We start from the raw sequence: 17,768 nt of genomic DNA, 5'->3' as shown, positions 1-17,768 counted from the left end.
GTTGCTGTGACAAACAGAGGAGTTGGCTAAAGCAGATCTGGCCACCAGGATACAAAGACTGGGTAGTAGGGTTCATGACATTGTCCAACCATTGATCCACGTAGCTTTTTCACGCTGACAACCAACCAACAGCCTGACTGCTCCCTTCCTCCCTCATCATTTGACTCTGTCCTGGGTCCCCAAAGGTGGAAACATGCAGGAGGAGGCCAATTCCATTTCCTGTAGTGATGCAGTGATAACCCCCAGCTCAACCCTGCAGTGATGTAGATAACCCCCAGTGCTACCCTAATGCAGTGATAACTTCCAGTTCTACCCTGTAGTGATGCAGTGATAACCCCTGTAATGATAAACCCCCAGCTCAACCCTGTAGTGATGTAATGATAACCCCAGTTCTACCCTGTAGTGATGCAGTGATAACCTCAGCTCTGTCCTGTAGTGATGCAGTGATAACCCACAGCTCTACCCTGTAGTGATGCAGTGAAAGTCCCCAGCTTGCTCCTGTAGTGATGCAGTGATAACCCCAGCTCTACTCCTGCAGTGATGCAGTGAAAACCCCAGTTATACCCTCCCCAGTGATGTAATGATAACCCCAGTTCAGTTATACCCTGTAGTGATGCAGTGATAACTCCCAGTTCTACCCTGTAGTGATGCAGTAATAACCCCTAGATCTACCCTGTAGTGATGCAGTGATAACTCCCAGCTCTACCCTGCAGTGATGCAGTGGTAACCCCCAGTTATACCCTGTAGTGATGCAGTGATAACTCCCAGTTCTACCCCTGTAGTGATGCAGTAATAACCCCAGCTATACCCTGTAGTGATGTAATGATAACCCTCAGGTCTACCCTGTAGTGATGCAGTGATAACTCCCCAGTTCTACCCTGTAGTGATGCAGTAATAACCCCCAGCTATACCCTGTAGTGATGTAATGATAACCCCCAGGTCTACCCTGTAGTGATGCAGTGATAACCCCCAGTTGTACCCTGTAGTGATGCAGTGATAACTCCCAGTTCTACCCTGTAGTGATGCAGTGAAAGCCCCCAACTCTGCTCTTTATGAATTTCCACTTCCTGTATCTCGTCTCTTCTTTCAGCGGGAGAACTCATCACTAGCTGTGGGTTCTCTCTCCTCCTCTCATCACTAGCTGTGGGTTCTCCTCATCCTCTCATCACTAGCTGTGGGTTCTCCTCTCCTCCTCTCATCACTAGCTGTGGGTTCTCCTCTCCTCCTCTCATCACTAGCTGTGGGTTCTCCTCTCTCCTCTCATCACTAGCTGTGGGTTCTCCTCCTCCTCATCACTAGCTGTGGGTTCTCCTCTCCCTCCTCTCATCACTAGCTGTGGGTTCTCCTTTCCTCCTCTCATCACTAGCTGTGGGTTCTCCTCTCCTCCTCTCATCACTAGCTGTGGGTTCTCCTCTCCTCCTCTCATCACTAGCTGTGGGTTCTCCTCTCCTCCTCTCCTCCTCTCATCACTAGCTGTGGGTTCTCCTCTCCTCCTCTCATCACTAGCTGTGGGTTCTCCTCTCCTCCTCTCATCACTAGCTGTGGGTTCTCCTCTCCTCTCTCATCACTAGCTGTGGGTTCTCCTCTCCTCCTCTCATCACTAGCTGTGGGTTCTCCTCTCTCCTCCTCTCATCACTAGCTGTGGGTTCTCCTCTCCTCCTCTCATCACTAGCTGTGGGTTCTCCTCTCCTCCTCTCATCACTAGCTGTGGGTTCTCCTCTCTCCTCTCATCACTAGCTGTGGGTTCTCCTCCTCCTCTCATCACTAGCTGTGGGTTCTCCTCTCCTCCTCTCAAATGATATCAAATCAAACTTTATTTGTCACATGTGCGGAATACAACGAGTGTAGACTTTACCGTGAAATGCTTACTGACAAGCCCTTAACCAACAGTGCAGTTCAAGAAGAGTTAAGAAAATATTGACTGAGTAGACTAAAATAAAAAGTAAAATAAAAAGTAACACAATATGAATAATGAGCTATATACAGGGGGCACCGTACCGAGTCAGTGTAGGGGGCACAGGTTAGTTGAGGTAATTTGTATATGTAGGTGGGGGGTGAAGTGACTATGCATAGATAATAAACAGCGAGAAGCAGCAGTGTACGAAAAGGGAAGGGGGGCCAATGTAAATTTAATTTGATTAATTGTTCAGCAGTTTTATGGTTTGGGGGTAGAAGCTTTTGAGGGGTCTTTTGGTCCTCGTCACGAGCTGTGGGTTCTCCTCTCATCTTTACTTTCTCCCCATCGTTTCCTCTCATGGACTCCTTTGACGTCCCACAGTCTGCAGACAATCATCTACCCATTGTGTCTGGAGAGGAGCAGCCGCCCCTTGGCTGCAGACTGCTTTGAACAGATCCCTTTGCATTTGCTGTGGATGGGAGGATGTTACCTTGCAGGGGTAACGGTAACGTGTGTTCTGATGTTTATTCAGACCCAGAACATGATGGTGCTGCTGTTGTTGTTGTTGTCTAGTCAGACAGAGCCTCTAATCTCCCAAAAATATGATGTTATTTTCAGTTGTCAATTTTTGTTTTAAGAGACACCTGTGGTGCAGCCTGGTGCAGGCCTGAGATGTATTTTTCAGACCCCTTTCAGAGGGAACATTTCTCTAGACTGGCACCCGAGCTACCTGTGGTGCATCCTTACTGGCTAAAACAAATTGGGGGAAAAATGTGTTCCCCAATCCCCACAACACACAGAGCCGGAGTTAGGTAAATCATATTCTCTCTGCATGACCTCCTGCTCACAAACATAATCACTAAATCACAATGATGTCATCATCCGTCCACATCTTTCCAGTAATTCATGTCTGGGTAGAACAAGATGTCTCTGCATTGTGAATAAGCTGGACGCCCACATCGACAGCCCTCATCGGATAGAGGAGGCCATATTGTTTCTGACAGAGTTGAGGAAGTACAAGGAGATTAATGTGGGAGAGTGAGTCAACGGAACGATGAGAGAGGAGAGTCTAGGCTGTGTGGGAAGCAGTGTTTGTTATCAGTGCACTGGAATGGGAGAGCTCTCCACTCCCCTAGCTTTGGAGGTCTCTCCATGCCTGCCTCAATCCCTCTGCCTAATAGTGCCTCTTGATGGTACAGCCAGGAGTTGAGTTAGCCTTGAGAAGGTGAACTAGCACCTGATGCTCAGTTTTATTCCCAGAGTAAAACACACATGTTTCACACCTATTCCTCAGGTTGGCAGGTTGCCGCCAGGTTGGGCCTTGTAATTCTAACTTGGCACAAGCAGACTTTATAAGTTGAGACGCACTGGTCTCCATGGTCTCCAGAACAGTTGAGCCAGTCACGTGTTTGTTTATAACATGGAGAACGCTGGAGCAGGTGAGTCCAGCTGTGTATTGACAGGGGTTGTGTTTTATTTTGAAAGTCAACTGTGTTTTTTTGCTTCAACAGAGTGATCAGGTACGTGCAACTATAGTTTTCCTTCACAGAAAATACATTAGTGCAACACATTCGGCAGAAAATGTTTCATTGTCATCAGATGACAACAGAAATGCAACACTATTTGGCTGGCAGCCACACAAGTAAATTAGCTTACAATGAAAAAGCAAGGTCTTTTGAATGTTTATCATAGAAAGAATGTAACCAGATTAGCATTTCTTCATGTTTTTCTTAAAGTTAATCTTGGATTTAAAGAAAAGTAAGCTGGCTATTTTTACCACTGGATTAAAGACTAGCATCAGTCAGAGTGCTGTCTGCTGATAGAATGATGGAGAAAGATTAGCATCAGTCAGAGTGCTGTCTGCTAGAATGAGGATTAGCTAAAATCAGTCAGAGTGCTGTCTCTTTTCTTTTTCACCCCTGGATTAAAGAGCTACACATCAGTCTGTTTTCTGCTGATAGAATGATGGATTAAAGACTAGCATGTCAGTCAGAGTGTTGTCTGTTTACCCCAGGATTAAAGATTAGCATGTCTGTCTCTTTTCTTTTACCCCTGGATTAAAGACTATCATGTCTGTCTTTTATTTTTACCCCTGGGATTAAAGACTAGCATGTCTGTCATCCTTTCTAGTTGTATGGTTTGTTTACCCCTGGATTAAAGATTAGCATGTCTGTCTCTTTTCTTTTTACCCCTGGATTAAAGACTATCATGTCTGTCTTTTCTTTTACCCCAGGATTAAAGACTAGCATGTCTGTCTTTATTTTTACCCCAGGATTAAAGATTAGCATGTCTGTCTCTTTCTTTTACCCCAGGATTAAAGACTATCATGTCTGTCTCTTTTCTTTTACCCTGGATTAAAGACTAGCATGTCTGTCTTTTCTTTTTACCCCTGGATTAAAGACTAGCATGTCTGTCTCTTTTCTTTTTACCCCAGGATTAAAGACTATCATGTCTGTCTCTTTTCTTTTTACCCCAGGATTAAAGACTAGCATGTCTGTCTTTTCTTTTTACCCCTGGATTAAAGACTAGCATGTCTGTCTCTTTTCTTTTTACCCCTGGATTAAAGACTAGCATGTCTGTCTCTTTTCTTTTTACCCCTGGATTAAAGACTAGCATGTCTGTCTCTCTTCTTTTTACCCCTGGATTAAAGACCAGCATGTCTGTCTCTTTTTACCCCTGGATTAAAGACTAACATGTCTCTCTTCTTTTTACCCCTGGATTAAAGACTAGCATGTCTGTCTCTTCTTTTTACCCCAGGATTAAAGACTAGCATGTCTGTCTCTTTTCTTTTTACCCCTGGATTAAAGACTAACATGTCTGTCTATTTTTTTACCCCAGGATTAAAGACTAGCATGTCTGTCTCTTTTCTTTTACCCCTGGATTAAAGACTAACATGTCTGTCTCTTTACCCCAGGATTAAAGACTAGCATGTCTGTCTCTTTTTTTACCCCAGGATTAAAGACTAGCATGTCTGTCTCTTTTCTTTTACCCCTGGATTAAAGACTAGCATGTCTGTCTCTTTTCTTTTTACCCCAGGATTAAAGACTAGCATGTCTGTCTCTTTTCTTTTTACCCCAGGATTAAAGACTAGCATGTCTGTCTCTTTTCTTTTTACCCCTGGATTAAAGACTAGCATGTCTGTCTAGCTTTTCTTTTTCCCCAGGATTAAAGACTAGCATGTCTGTCTCTTTTCTTTTACCTCTGGATTAAAGACTAGCATTTCTGTCTCTTTTCTTTTTACCCTGGATTAAAGACTAGCATGTCTGTCTCTTTTTTACTTTTACCTCAGGATTAAAGACTAGCATGTCTGTCTCCCTTCTTTTTACCTCAGGATTGGTCAAACGTAATGCACTATGTAGGGAATAGGGTGCCATTTCAAATCAAACTTTATTTGTCACATGCGACGAATACAACAACCTTACCGTGAAATGCTTACTTACAAGCCCACAGCCAACAGTGCAGTTCAAGAAGAGTTAAGAAAATATTTACAAAAAAACTACAGTAAAAAATTATAAAAAGTAACACAATAACAAAATAACGAGGCTATATACAGGGGGTACTAGTACCGAGTTAGTGTGGAGGCTATATACAGGGGGTACTAGTACCGAGTTAGTGTGGAGGCTATATACAGGGGGTACTAGTACCGAGTTAGTGTGGACCCCTGGCTATATACAGGGGGTACTAGTACCTGGGTTAGTGTGGAGGCTATATACAGGGGGTACTAGTACCGAGTTAGTGTGGAGGCTATATACAGGGGGTACTAGTACCGAGTTAGTGTGGAGGCTATATACAGGGGGTACTAGTACCGAGTTAGTGTGGAGGCTATATACAGGGGGTACTAGTACCGAGTTAGTGTGGAGGCTATATACAGGGGGTACTAGTACCGAGTTAGTGTGGAGGCTATATACAGGGGGTACTAGTACCGAGTTAGTGTGGAGGCTATATACAGGGGGTACTAGTACCGAGTTAGTGTGGAGGCTATATACAGGGGGTACTAGTACCGAGTTAGTGTGGAGGCTATATACAGGGGGTACTAGTACCGAGTTAGTGTGGAGGCTATATACAGGGGGTACTAGTACCGAGTCAGTGTGGAGGCTATATACAGGGGGTACTAGTACCGAGTCAGTGTGGAGGCTATATACAGGGGGTACTAGTACCGAGTTAGTGTGCAGGGGTACAGGCTAGTTGAGGTCATTTGTACATGTAGGTAGGGGTGAAGTGACTATGCATAGATGATAAACAGCGAGTAGCAGCAGTGTTCAAATCAAAATGGAGGGGGGGGGGGGTCAATGTAATAGTCCGGTGGCCATTTGATTAGTTGTTCAGCAGTCTTATGGCTTGGAGAGCCTTTTGGTCCAAAGCTTGGTGCTCCGGTACCGCTTTGTCGTGGTAGCAGAGAAAACAGTCTATGACACTGCCTAGTATATAGGTCCTGGATTGCAGGAAGCTTGGCCCCAGTGATGTACTGGTCTGTACGCACTACCCTCTGTAGTGCCTTACGGTCAGATGCCGAGCAGTTGCCATACCTCATCTCCTTACCTTCATTACCACTGATCTGTAAGAAGCATTTGGAACGCAAATACAGAGAAAACAAATCCCATGCGATTTGAAGCGGGCCATGCTGAAACCTTGAAACATACATCTAGGGAGCTGCTATTTCCTTTATGTTCTGCCTCCACCAATCAGCTACTGCCAATTGAAAGCAATGATATTTTAGTTTTTTGTCTTGTTAAGCTTTCCAAAAATGTGATTAAGGGAAGTCGAACCACATAACGTTCAGTATCACAACAGTGAGTCTGGAGGACTTCAAAATGAGCGATAGACTAGAATGAAGATAAAATTGGATGATTGCCTATTGGGGGTCATATTCATTTTTGTATGACGGTTGGCGAAATATGAGCCAGAGGGAGTAGGTAGCCTGCATGGCCCAGGGCCAGCCAAGGGTCACAGTGGCCCCACAGATTCTATCTACACAGATGTAGGATCTTAATTTGATAACTCTTTTGTTGCTGACCATTTTCATGCACAGCACAAAATGCAAACTTGTGCTGTTTTTGAGTTTTAAAAAGGCTTCTAAAATTCAATTTAGCAATGCCAGACTCAATTTGCCCCAATGAAAAACCTATCATCCCCTACACAAATCTATTAAAATTCACATATGTAATCACATTTCCTGTTGCTGCCCTACATCTGTACCTGATGTGGAGACCAGTGACTTTTGAGGACACAGAGTACTGGACAGATCTCACTGTACCTCTCTCATCTGGCTGCATTAAATCTTCCACCCCATGTATTGTTGTTGTGAAATGGAAGTGTAGTTTAGATCGTTGGTATACAATTCAGTCCATGACTGGGAGCTAACAATACATACTACTACTGCTGTACTGTGAGAGAGGAGAGTGGTGGAAATGCAGAGGTAGAGTGACAATGTCAATGACTGCCACAAAATGACAATGAGTTTATTTTAGGGAGATTGAAAGTTGAGTTTACTTGTCATCTCTGATACTTTAACAATCACTTATAACCTCACTGGGATATCGGTGGATGAGTTGGATAGGTAGTTACTCCCTTCACAAGAAAGCTCCATTTGCTTCCTCTCCTCATCTCCTTCCCTTCATTACTACTGATCTATAAGAACCAGGTGAAAGCCAAAGGGTGGGAGTCTATCCATTGCTTTCATCTGATTCAGTGATCATTAAGGGCAGGCGAGAAGAGGAAACCATGACAGAGTAATGATATACAGCCTTTGTCTCCTGCATTTGGATGGAATTAGATAGAGGTGTTGAAGGGAGGCGGTGAACACACACATGAATAAGTCATCAAACAGGGAGGTCGGGGTCAGGAGGACTGCATCCCAGCAGGTAAAACTAGTTGCAGTGACATCTTTTATGATGTCATGGTCAGGTTGTGTACTGGTTGTATTTCTTCTGTATTGTAAGAAAGGTTTTGTTACATTTTGAAAATATACAAATATAAATATATTTCGGGAGAGCTTGTATTTCATGGTCTAATTGAATTGACTTTCTGCTGAACGTGGCTGATCGGTTAGGGGCCAGCGATGGACATACTTGGCTGCACAACACTTTAATGAAAACCTGTCTCTGTGAGAAGGATTACAGAAGTGTTTGGTGAGAGGGAAGCAGAGAGGAGGAAGAAGAATAGTGGGGCAGGCAAACACGGGCAGGCAAAGGTTCGTGATCAGAGTCAGGCAGGTACAGGACAGGTACAGGACAGGCAGAAAGGTCAGAGAGGCAGGTACAGGACGGCAGGCAGAAAGGTCAGAGTCAGGCAGGTACAGGACGGCAGGCAGAATCAGGGTCAGAGTCAGGCAGGTCAGGCAGGACGGCAGGCAGAATGGTCAGAACCGGGAAAAACTAGGAAACAGAACAAAAGAAACAGGAAGGCGGGAATGAACGCTGGTAAGACCTGACAAGACAAGATAAACTGGCAACAGAGAACACAGGTATAAATACACAGGGGATAATAGGAAGATGGGCGACACCTGGAGGGGGGTGGAGACAAGCACAAAGACAGTGAAACAGATCAGGGTGTGACAGGCACATCTATCTTTAAGGGCTGTCAAGACAGAGGTGGAAGAGTTTTGGCCTGTTCTCACTGTGATCAGGCTGTTAGGGAGGACTGTCTCTCTGTCTCTGTCTCTCTGTCTCTCTGTCTCCGTCTCCGTCTCTCTGTCTCTGTCGCTCTGTCTCTGTCTCTGTCTCTCTGTCTCTGTCTCTCTGTCGGCCTTTCTCTGTCTGTCTTTCTGTGTGTGTCTATGTGTGTCTGTCTCTCTCTATCTCAAAACCCAGATGAGTTCCTATGAGAATCTCACTGCTCCAGCTCTCCAGATGTTACTTGATTATTTGGGAGGAGGGAATGAGAGGGGTCCATGTTTAGGCTTAAATCTTCTCTGTAACAGGGACATGGTTTGTCCCCTCTCTGACCCATCTAGATTTGCATGTCACTGTTCTGCCTCCCAAAAACATGTTCACTGGGCATTATGTAATGAGGGTTTACATCATGTGCTATAGCCTAGTTAAGAATCTATCAAGTCTCTTGTGTAAGCTGGGAAGGCCAGGCAGACAGGCTCTCTGATGCCAGCTTCCTCTGCTCCCTCTCTCTCTTCTCTCTCACACTCCTCTCCTCTTTCAAACATCCCTCTATTCTTCCTCTCCTTTAGAGCGTGTGTGTGCATACACAGGATACTCCAAGGTCACGACCCATTATGCCAGCACAGCATTCTCTCCCTAGGCAGCCAGCCACCATGTTGCCCCTGAGTATCTGTGTTGAGGATTGTGTGTGTGGGTGTTGAGGAGTGTGTGCATCAGCTCTCAGATGTGATGATTCCAGACCAGTAGTGTTCTGTCCTGTCCTGATACAGCGTCATTACTTGGTCCTCTGTCCTGAAGATGTGTGGTTCAGCTGGTAGAGAATGGCACTAGCAATGCCAGCATATTTGGTTTCATACCCATACAAAAAGGCCCTCACTGTTGTAAGTTGCTTTGGATAAAAGCAACCGCTAAATGGTATATGTTACTAAAGGGACACTTCAGGATTTTGGCAATGAAGCCCTTTATCTACTTCCCCAGAGTCAAATGAACTCGTGGATACCATTTGTTATGTCTCTGTGTGCAGTTTGAAGGAAGTTTCTCACTAAAGTTAGCATTCTAGCAGATACCATAGACTTCCAGTCATTGAGCTAACACTAGTTGGCATTGGCTGATGAAACTACCTCCGACTTCTTTCACACTGGATGCAGAGACATAAAAATAGTTTCCATGAGTTCATTTGACTCTGGGGAAGCAGATAAAGGGCTTCATTGCCAAAATCCCCAAGTATCCCTTTAAGATGTTATTTCATTTCTATATTGATTTCATATAAAAATAATTACTCAAATATTATAGTATTTATTATTTGGAAGGGACATAGAAAACAACAGAACAAGTCATTCAACTCATACTGTGTGCATGGTTTCACTAGTGTGTCTGCCTGACACAGTGCCCTTCTGACAGCAAGATGAGTCTCCAATTCACAGATGTCTTTGTACTGCTGTGATAGACAACAGAGCATGCCCTAAATCCTCTGTGTCGGGAGACAAGTGGATTAAGTTCATCACTGACTGTCAGCAAAGCCATTCGGAGGAGGCAAATTAGCATTGGAAAGTCGACGCTTGCCGCACTTAACATTGGCGTGTTGCTACGTGCGACATAGGGCCCACAGGTCCAAAGTAGTGCACTATATAGGGAATAAGGGGACATTTGGAACACATCCTTTAGCTTGTTAAAGATGGTATTGTTCAATGTAACAGTGGTTTGTGGTGTTGGTGTTTCCCCAGATATGACTCCATTTCCTTACAGAGTGGCTTTGGTGCATCGGAAGAAGTCCAAGGCATCTGCGTTAAGAAACAAAGGGTCTGGAATAAGTTGCGTATTAACTTTTCGTGAGCCCTTTATATAATAATCTGAAAGGGGAGGGAAATGGAGAGGAAGGGCCTTTGTGTGATCCTGTGCCAAGTGATAATAAAAATACATCACACTAATATCAAGCCAATTGTCTCTCTTCTTCACTGCTCAAAAGAAGTCGGCCTGCTGTAGCATTCCCACAGATACACAGTATGCACACAGCAGTGGTGGCTGGTGGGAGGAGCTATAGGAGGATAGGCTCATTATAGTGCCTGGAATTAATACATGTAACAGTCAATCATGTTAGTTTCCATATGTTTGATGTGTTTGATACCGTTCCATTATTCCATTCCAGCCAATACAATGAGCCCGTCTTCCTATAGCTCCTCCCACCAGCCTCCTCTGGCATACAGCCATTCCCGAACTATCTCTCCTTTAGTGTCTCTCAGACTGTAGAGCTGGTGCTATCACCCTCGAGCTAATAATGACAGTGGTGATTAAACAAACTCGGATGCCTATTCGCCCTCCTTCCTGGGCCCCTTGCTGTACCCGCTCGTCCAGCAAAGGGACGTGTCATCATCCCCCTGGTCATGGGCCACAGGTTGGGCGAGAGCAGCAGAAAGAGAAGTGTGGGAGCTCCCACAAAGTGTTAAACAGAGACAGCGACTGGCATGAGTCATGACAATTACATCTTCTGGCTGCGATCTTAATTTGATCACTCTGTTGCAAGATAGATTTCCTGCAATGCAAGACATTTTTAACTTGTAGTGTATTTGAAGTTTAAAAAGGCTTTTGAAGTTTGATTTCCCTTATGAAAAATGAATCAACCCCTACAAAAATGTCCATTAATTTACTTCTACATAATTCACATTTCCAGTTGCTGCAGGATTATTTTCCTGCTGTAACAAACTGGTTCAAATTAAGACCCTGCATCAGTATATGTTATCTCCTCTAACAGCAGAGAGAGGAAGCATTCTAGTCAGGGTTTTGAAGTCTATGTGATAGGCTAGATTATAGCCTGGTTGTCTGTAGTGTGGAGGCTTAAGTAAGGATTCTCTCTCCTTTAGTGTTACAAAAAATAGCCTGTCAACCAAAAATAAAATATTAATTCAAGTGCTCTGGTGTGGCCCCTTGCCAGCCCTCAATGAGATGATGTGCTCTGGTGTGGCCCCTTGCCAGCCCTCAATGAGATGATGTGCTCTGGTGTGGCCCCTTGCCAGCCCTCAATGAGATGATGTGCTCTGGTGTGGCCCCTTGCCAGCCAATGAGATGATGTGCTCTGGTGTGGCCTTGCCAGCATTCAATGAGATGATGTGCTCTGGTGTGGCCCCTTGCCAGCCCTCAATGAGATGATGTGCTTTGCCAGCCCAATCTGGTGTGGCCCTCAATGGTGTGGCCCCTTGCCAGCCCTCAATGAGATGATGTGCTCTGGTGTGGCCCCTTGCCAGCCCTCAATGAGATGATGTGCTCTGGTGTGGCCCCTTGCCAGCCCTCAATGAGATGATGTGCTCTGGTGTGGCCCCTTGCCAGCCCTCAATGAGATGATGTGCTCTGCCCCTCCAGCCCTCACCAGATGATGTGCTCTGGTGTGGCCCCTTGCCAGCCCTCAATGAGATGAAGTGCTCTGGTGTGGCCCCTTGCCAGCCCTCAATGAGATGATGTGCTCTGGTGTGGCCCCTTGCCAGCCCTCAATGAGATGATGTGCTCTAAAGTCACAGTCATGTTCCCTCACCAATGACAATAGCTACATTGTCTTTCTATTAGAGTTGTTATTGGGTAAATATTGATTATGCCAACTCTGCAGTCTGGACCAGTGTTCCTAGGGTTCAAGTGGTTCTCTCTCTCTCTCTCGCTCTCTCTTTCTCCGTTGTATAATAAAGCAAGGTGATGAAGGTCTTTATCTGTTCGATATTGTCTTAAACAGCTGGCTCCCAAACAGTGAATGAGGCATTTTTCTCAATCATGCCAGCTAACAGACCATATCTGTCCCAATGCACTCTCCCGCATCCCAAGAAAGTGAATGTTTACAGTTTTCAGGGATACAGTATTTTCAACTTAACTTTCTTTTCCCTGAAAAAATGGACTCAGGGGTCTTTTTACGCCTGCTACGTTAGGTTATTAACCTCGGTTGTTATTAAAGACAGGCGTAAAAAGACATCTGAGCGGAGTTCCCACATCCGGCTTTCAGTGGGAAAGGAAGCTTGGTTGAATTAGCTGTTTCCCTGAAAACCGGATGCATCCGGTTGTTTCCAACTCCGCTAAGGGTGGTCCTGATGCTGGAAGAGGTATTTTGCCATTGGCTGCTTTCTGTCGAGACATTCTTTTAAATTTACACCTTGTTGCCAGGAAGTCGGCATCGGTCTGAACTGTTAATGCAGGTCATTAAACTTTAGAAACAACTTTTGGCCATGACTCTGATCAGAAGTAGTGCACTATGTAGGGTAAATACTGCCATTTAGGACACAGCCTGTGACTGAGTCAGATGCCTTCAATTGGTCTGAAACACCACAGTCCCATTTGTATATGGTTGTGTGGTTAAATAATCAATTGACGGTGCGGTGGTGTGGTGTGAGAGGTAGAGCCTGGGTATTGACGGTGCGGTGGTGACTGGGTATTGACGGTGCGGTGCGGTGGTGTGAGAGAGGTAGAGCCTGGGTATTGACTGTGTGAGAGGTAGAGCCTGGGTATTGACTGTGTGAGAGGTAGAGCCTGGGTATTGGGTACTGTGTGAGAGGTAGAGCCCGGGTATAGCAATTTGCCATCTGATGAGCACTCATGAGCCTGGGTATTCTTATGCCTCTCTGCCCGACTGGCCCTGGTTCTCCAGTCAGAAGGCATTTCTCCTAATGGTGCTTCAACATGCTCCTCATAATGGTTCATTAGTTGTGAGTCACAATCACTGCAGCTCCCAATTTATCTGCTCCTTTATCCCTCCTGATCAGGAGAAAGAGGAAGCCAATGGGAGGAGAGAAAAGTTGGAGAACAGCTTTATAGTTGATGAGATGGATGGGTAGGTTTTTGCATCTGTTCTTTAAAATATAAAATGTAACCTAGTTTATTTTGTGGCTGTGCAGACAGTTCATGTGAAATAGTCTGATACTACTCTGAGCATACGGTGATAATATGGCAGTGGATGGCTATGCATCACTGCTGCCTTCCTAAAACCAAGTCATTTAGCCATGGATCCAGAAATGCCTGGGCTTTTTTTGTGCCAGTGGTATTAACAGTGCTTCTTGAGTATGTTGTGTTACAGTGCAAAGGGTTGTCAGGTTGGAACTTCCTCTCTGTCACAACTACAGGGGGGGATGTTAGAAGGTCGGAGTGTTGGAAGATTGGAATGGAGGGTTGGAATGGATCTGACGGGAAGGTTGGGATGTTGGAAGGTTAGAATGTTGGGATGTTAGAAGGTTGAAATGGAAGGTTTGAGTGGAACTGAAGGTTGGAATGAAACTGACTGGAAGGTTGGAATGGAACTGACCGGAAGGTTTGAAGGTTGGGATGATGGGAGGTTGGAATGGAAGGTTTGAATGGAACTAACAGCTGGAAGGTGCTGTATATTGGTACCATTAGACTTCCAGGTGAGGGGATTTTAGGAAACATACTGTACAAGGAAATAGTTTCCCTCTCGAAGATGAAGAGAGCTCTCAACCTTTTAAATGTGGTGGATCTTGTCAGATCCCCCAGACTCCAAGGCACCATCACTAATCATGTGTTCACTTCTATGTTTCCAGGTATGTGCTTTTCCACAGCATTTGTGTGTGCAACCAACAATGACCAGAATCGTCCATGGGGGTACGAGCTCATTGGCGGGTCAGAGGTTATGTCATGGGTCCTCCCATTTAGGTGAATACTCTTTTTCTATAAAATGTTGCAGATTGGAATTTTCCATCTTGTGATTGGTTGAGTTTAGGCAATAAATGTTATAAGTTTAGACAAGTAATTACAATTGGGTAAGGTTATATGGGTTGGATCAAGTTTGGGTAAGAAAAAAATTAGAAACCAGGTTAAGGGTTGGAGTAAGATTAGAAAACAAATTAAACCACACCGATTCGAACTAGCAATATTGTGTTTGGGAATCCCATTGTAAGCTCCACCCACTGACGCTTGAACTTTCATCCACTCAGCTAAAATGTGGATGTCAAAATACTTGGAATAAAACCTCAATTTTATCATAGTTCCGTAAGTACGACTGAAAATCACGTCACCACTGAAGCAGTCGTATTTGAGTGTCTTGGCGTTATCCTTTTGCGATACATAATTTGCTTCAAAACTTACCTCGCTTATCTCTTCCCCTTTTCAAGTCTCTTTGTTAATAATGCATAGTCGCGGTGAAACGTAAATGTTCGACTTGAATGCATTTGCACTAACTACCCTGTGTGTATTTCCCTCTCCCTCTCATCCAGGTCAGTGTCACTGTGTTGGGAACAAAGTGGGCCTATGAATACACTTCTAACCTGATAGGTAGTGTGAGTTACCTGTACCAGGTATCAGTAGTGTGAGCAGTTGCCAGAAATACTATGCTTCGATAGAACTGAGACATTTGGAATAGCATTTACAAGACCTCCTTCATTTATATGGGTATTGATGCATTATCAAACTTGTTTTTTCATTCACCCAACATATACCACATTTGTTCTCCAAATTACACAAAATCAATTAGTTTTTTTATACACATTACTTCCTTTTTGTCAAACTTTTTTTTTCATGTTGCTTAAAATCCCAATTAATATTACAGGCCTAGCCTACTCTGAAATTCACATTTATTAAAGCAAAATGGACACCCACCCATGGCCATCCCACTGTGCACATACATCAGTTCAACGTCTTGTTTTCATTTGGTTGAGTTGTGAACTAACGTTAATTCAATAACAACAAAAATGGCCATGTCTTTGGATTAAGGTAAAACAAAATGGGTGAAAAAAGTTCTATCAGTTTTCCACATTGATTCAATGTTGTCACATTGGAATTTTGTTGTTGAAATGATGTGGAAACAACATTGATTCCACTTGTTTTTGCCCAGAGGGAGTGAATGTCATGCATTGACTACGACACAATGGATTGGATACTCGTTATGTCTAAGTCGGAACTAGGAAACTCTGAAATTTCCGACTTGCTAACTCAAATCAAATCAAATCAAATTTATTTATATAGCCCTTCGTACATCAGCTGATATCTCAAAGTGCTGTACAGAAACCCAGCCTAAAACCCCAAACAGCAAACAATGCAGGTGTAAAAGCACAGTGGCTAAAAAAAAAACTCCCTAGAAAGGCCAAAACCTAGGAAGAAACCTAGAGAGGAACCAAGCGGGGTGGCAACCGGTAGAGATTATAACAGAACATGACCAAGATGTTCAAATGTTCATAAATGACCAGCATGGTCAAATAATAAGGCAGAACAGTTGAAACTGGAGCAGCAGCACAGTCAGGTGGACTGGGACAAAGGAGCCATCATGTCAGGTAGTCCTGGGGCACGGTCCTAGGGCTCAGGTTCCGAGAGAGAGAAAGAAAGAGAGAATTAGAGAGAGCATATGTGGGGTGGCCAGTCCTCTGGCTGTGCCGGGTGGAGATTATAACAGAACGTGGACAAGATGTTCAAATGTTCATAAATGACCAGCATGGTTGAATAATAGTAAGGCAGAACAGTTGAAACTGGAGCAGGAGCATGGCCAGGTCTGGGGACAGCAAGGAGTCCTCATGTCAGGTAGTCCTGGGACATGGTCCTAGGGCCCAGGCCAGTTGAAACTGGAGCAGCAGCATGGCCAGGTGGACTGGGGACAGCAAGGAGTCATCATGTCAGGTAGTCCTGGGGCATTCCTAGGGCTCAGGGTCCTCCGAGAGAGAAAGAAAGAGAGAAGGAGAGAATTAGAGAACGCACACTTAGATTCACACAGGACACCGAATAGGGACAGGAGAAGTACTCCAGATAAACAAACTGACCCTAGCCCCCGACATAAACTACTGCAGCATAAATACTGGAGGCTGAGACAGGAGGGGTCAGGAGACACTGATCCGAAAAAGGGCCAAACAGGAAGGATAAATAATGACAACATCAAGATGAGCAACTGGTTGAGGGGGATAACTATAACCAGTTAGCAAGTCAGGGTTCCGATTAGCACTTGAATGTGGCAATATTTAATATCCCTTTCTATATTTGTGTTTTGAAACTATTGTCATCTGTTCGAATGCTGTACCTGATTTACATAATAGAAAAGCTACAACTTTTCATTGTGAAAATGATATGTTCTGTGCCTTACCTGTATAAATGAAAAAATAAATAAACAACATCAAGATGAGCAATAGGGGGACTTGAACAGCGTGTTTATTACCCTATTTACTTATGAGAGGTTGTCTATGAAGACTATCTGCTGAGACAATGTGGTAAATAGCATACCAGAAGTGTCACACGATTTCTGTTTTTTTAATGTGTCAAAACATTTTGTTGCATGCACTAATGAACACTACCCATGAGTTTTAAAGATAAAATGTTCTCAACTTAATGGACTGAAACAGGGAGGGACAACCTGGACTTGATCAATAGGAAACTCTGATTTCCGTTTTCCGTGTCAAAACATTTTGAAACGTTTTCTGTTGTATGCCGTAATGAACACTACCCAGGAATTGTAAAGATCAAATTTACTTAACTCAATAACATGATATACAATACACTTGAATAAAGCTCTATTTTGTGACTTTGAAATAATAAATAGACTTATTAAACACTGAAGGGGTCCTGGTATTTATTTACTTTTATTGAACCTTTATTTAACTAGGCAAGTCTCCAACACTTCTCTGATTCTCTACAATTGATTAATGGGCACCAGTAATGATTTGTATCATACAAATAAATGATTTGGTCGGTGCTTATTTTTGTCCTGTTTCAGGAAATGTGTTTTATTTTTCAAATTCAAACGCCCCCTGAGACACCCTCGGATAATGGTGTCACAGCCAGCCATTAGGGTTAAATGTCTTGCACAAGGGCACCGATTGATTTTCCCCCCCCCCTTGTTTGCTCCACTAGTGACCTTTCAGTCACTGTCCCAACGCTCTAACCGCTAGGCTACCTGCCGTGGGTATTGGCATCAATGGCATTCACTGAAAGTGAATATCCACATCAGGAGCCCCTTGTCTTGGGGCCATGGCAGTTTTTATCATGATCATGAGCCATGATGCTACCAACTGTGCACAACATAAAACATAAATGTCAGAGTAAAGTGTATGCTCCAAGGGATCATTCTATTAATACTAAAGAGCTATGATCCTCTTCTTAAACATAAGGAAGCAGGATCACTTGACAACAACTACAGTCAGGTACAACCATAGAGATGATATAATTCATGAATTATAGGATCTCTATGGGTGCAATAGTCAGAAATATTCATATACAATATCTGTTGTTGGAGCTAAAACACTCAAAACAATTATTGAGTAATAACTAATGAATGCACAACCATCTGTTATGCTGTATTGCGC

Source organism: Oncorhynchus keta, unplaced genomic scaffold (genome assembly GCF_023373465.1).
Source record: "Oncorhynchus keta strain PuntledgeMale-10-30-2019 unplaced genomic scaffold, Oket_V2 Un_contig_1414_pilon_pilon, whole genome shotgun sequence".
Classification (NCBI taxonomy): Eukaryota; Metazoa; Chordata; class Actinopteri; order Salmoniformes; family Salmonidae; genus Oncorhynchus; species Oncorhynchus keta.
Note: the sequence above shows the minus strand (reverse complement) of the source record.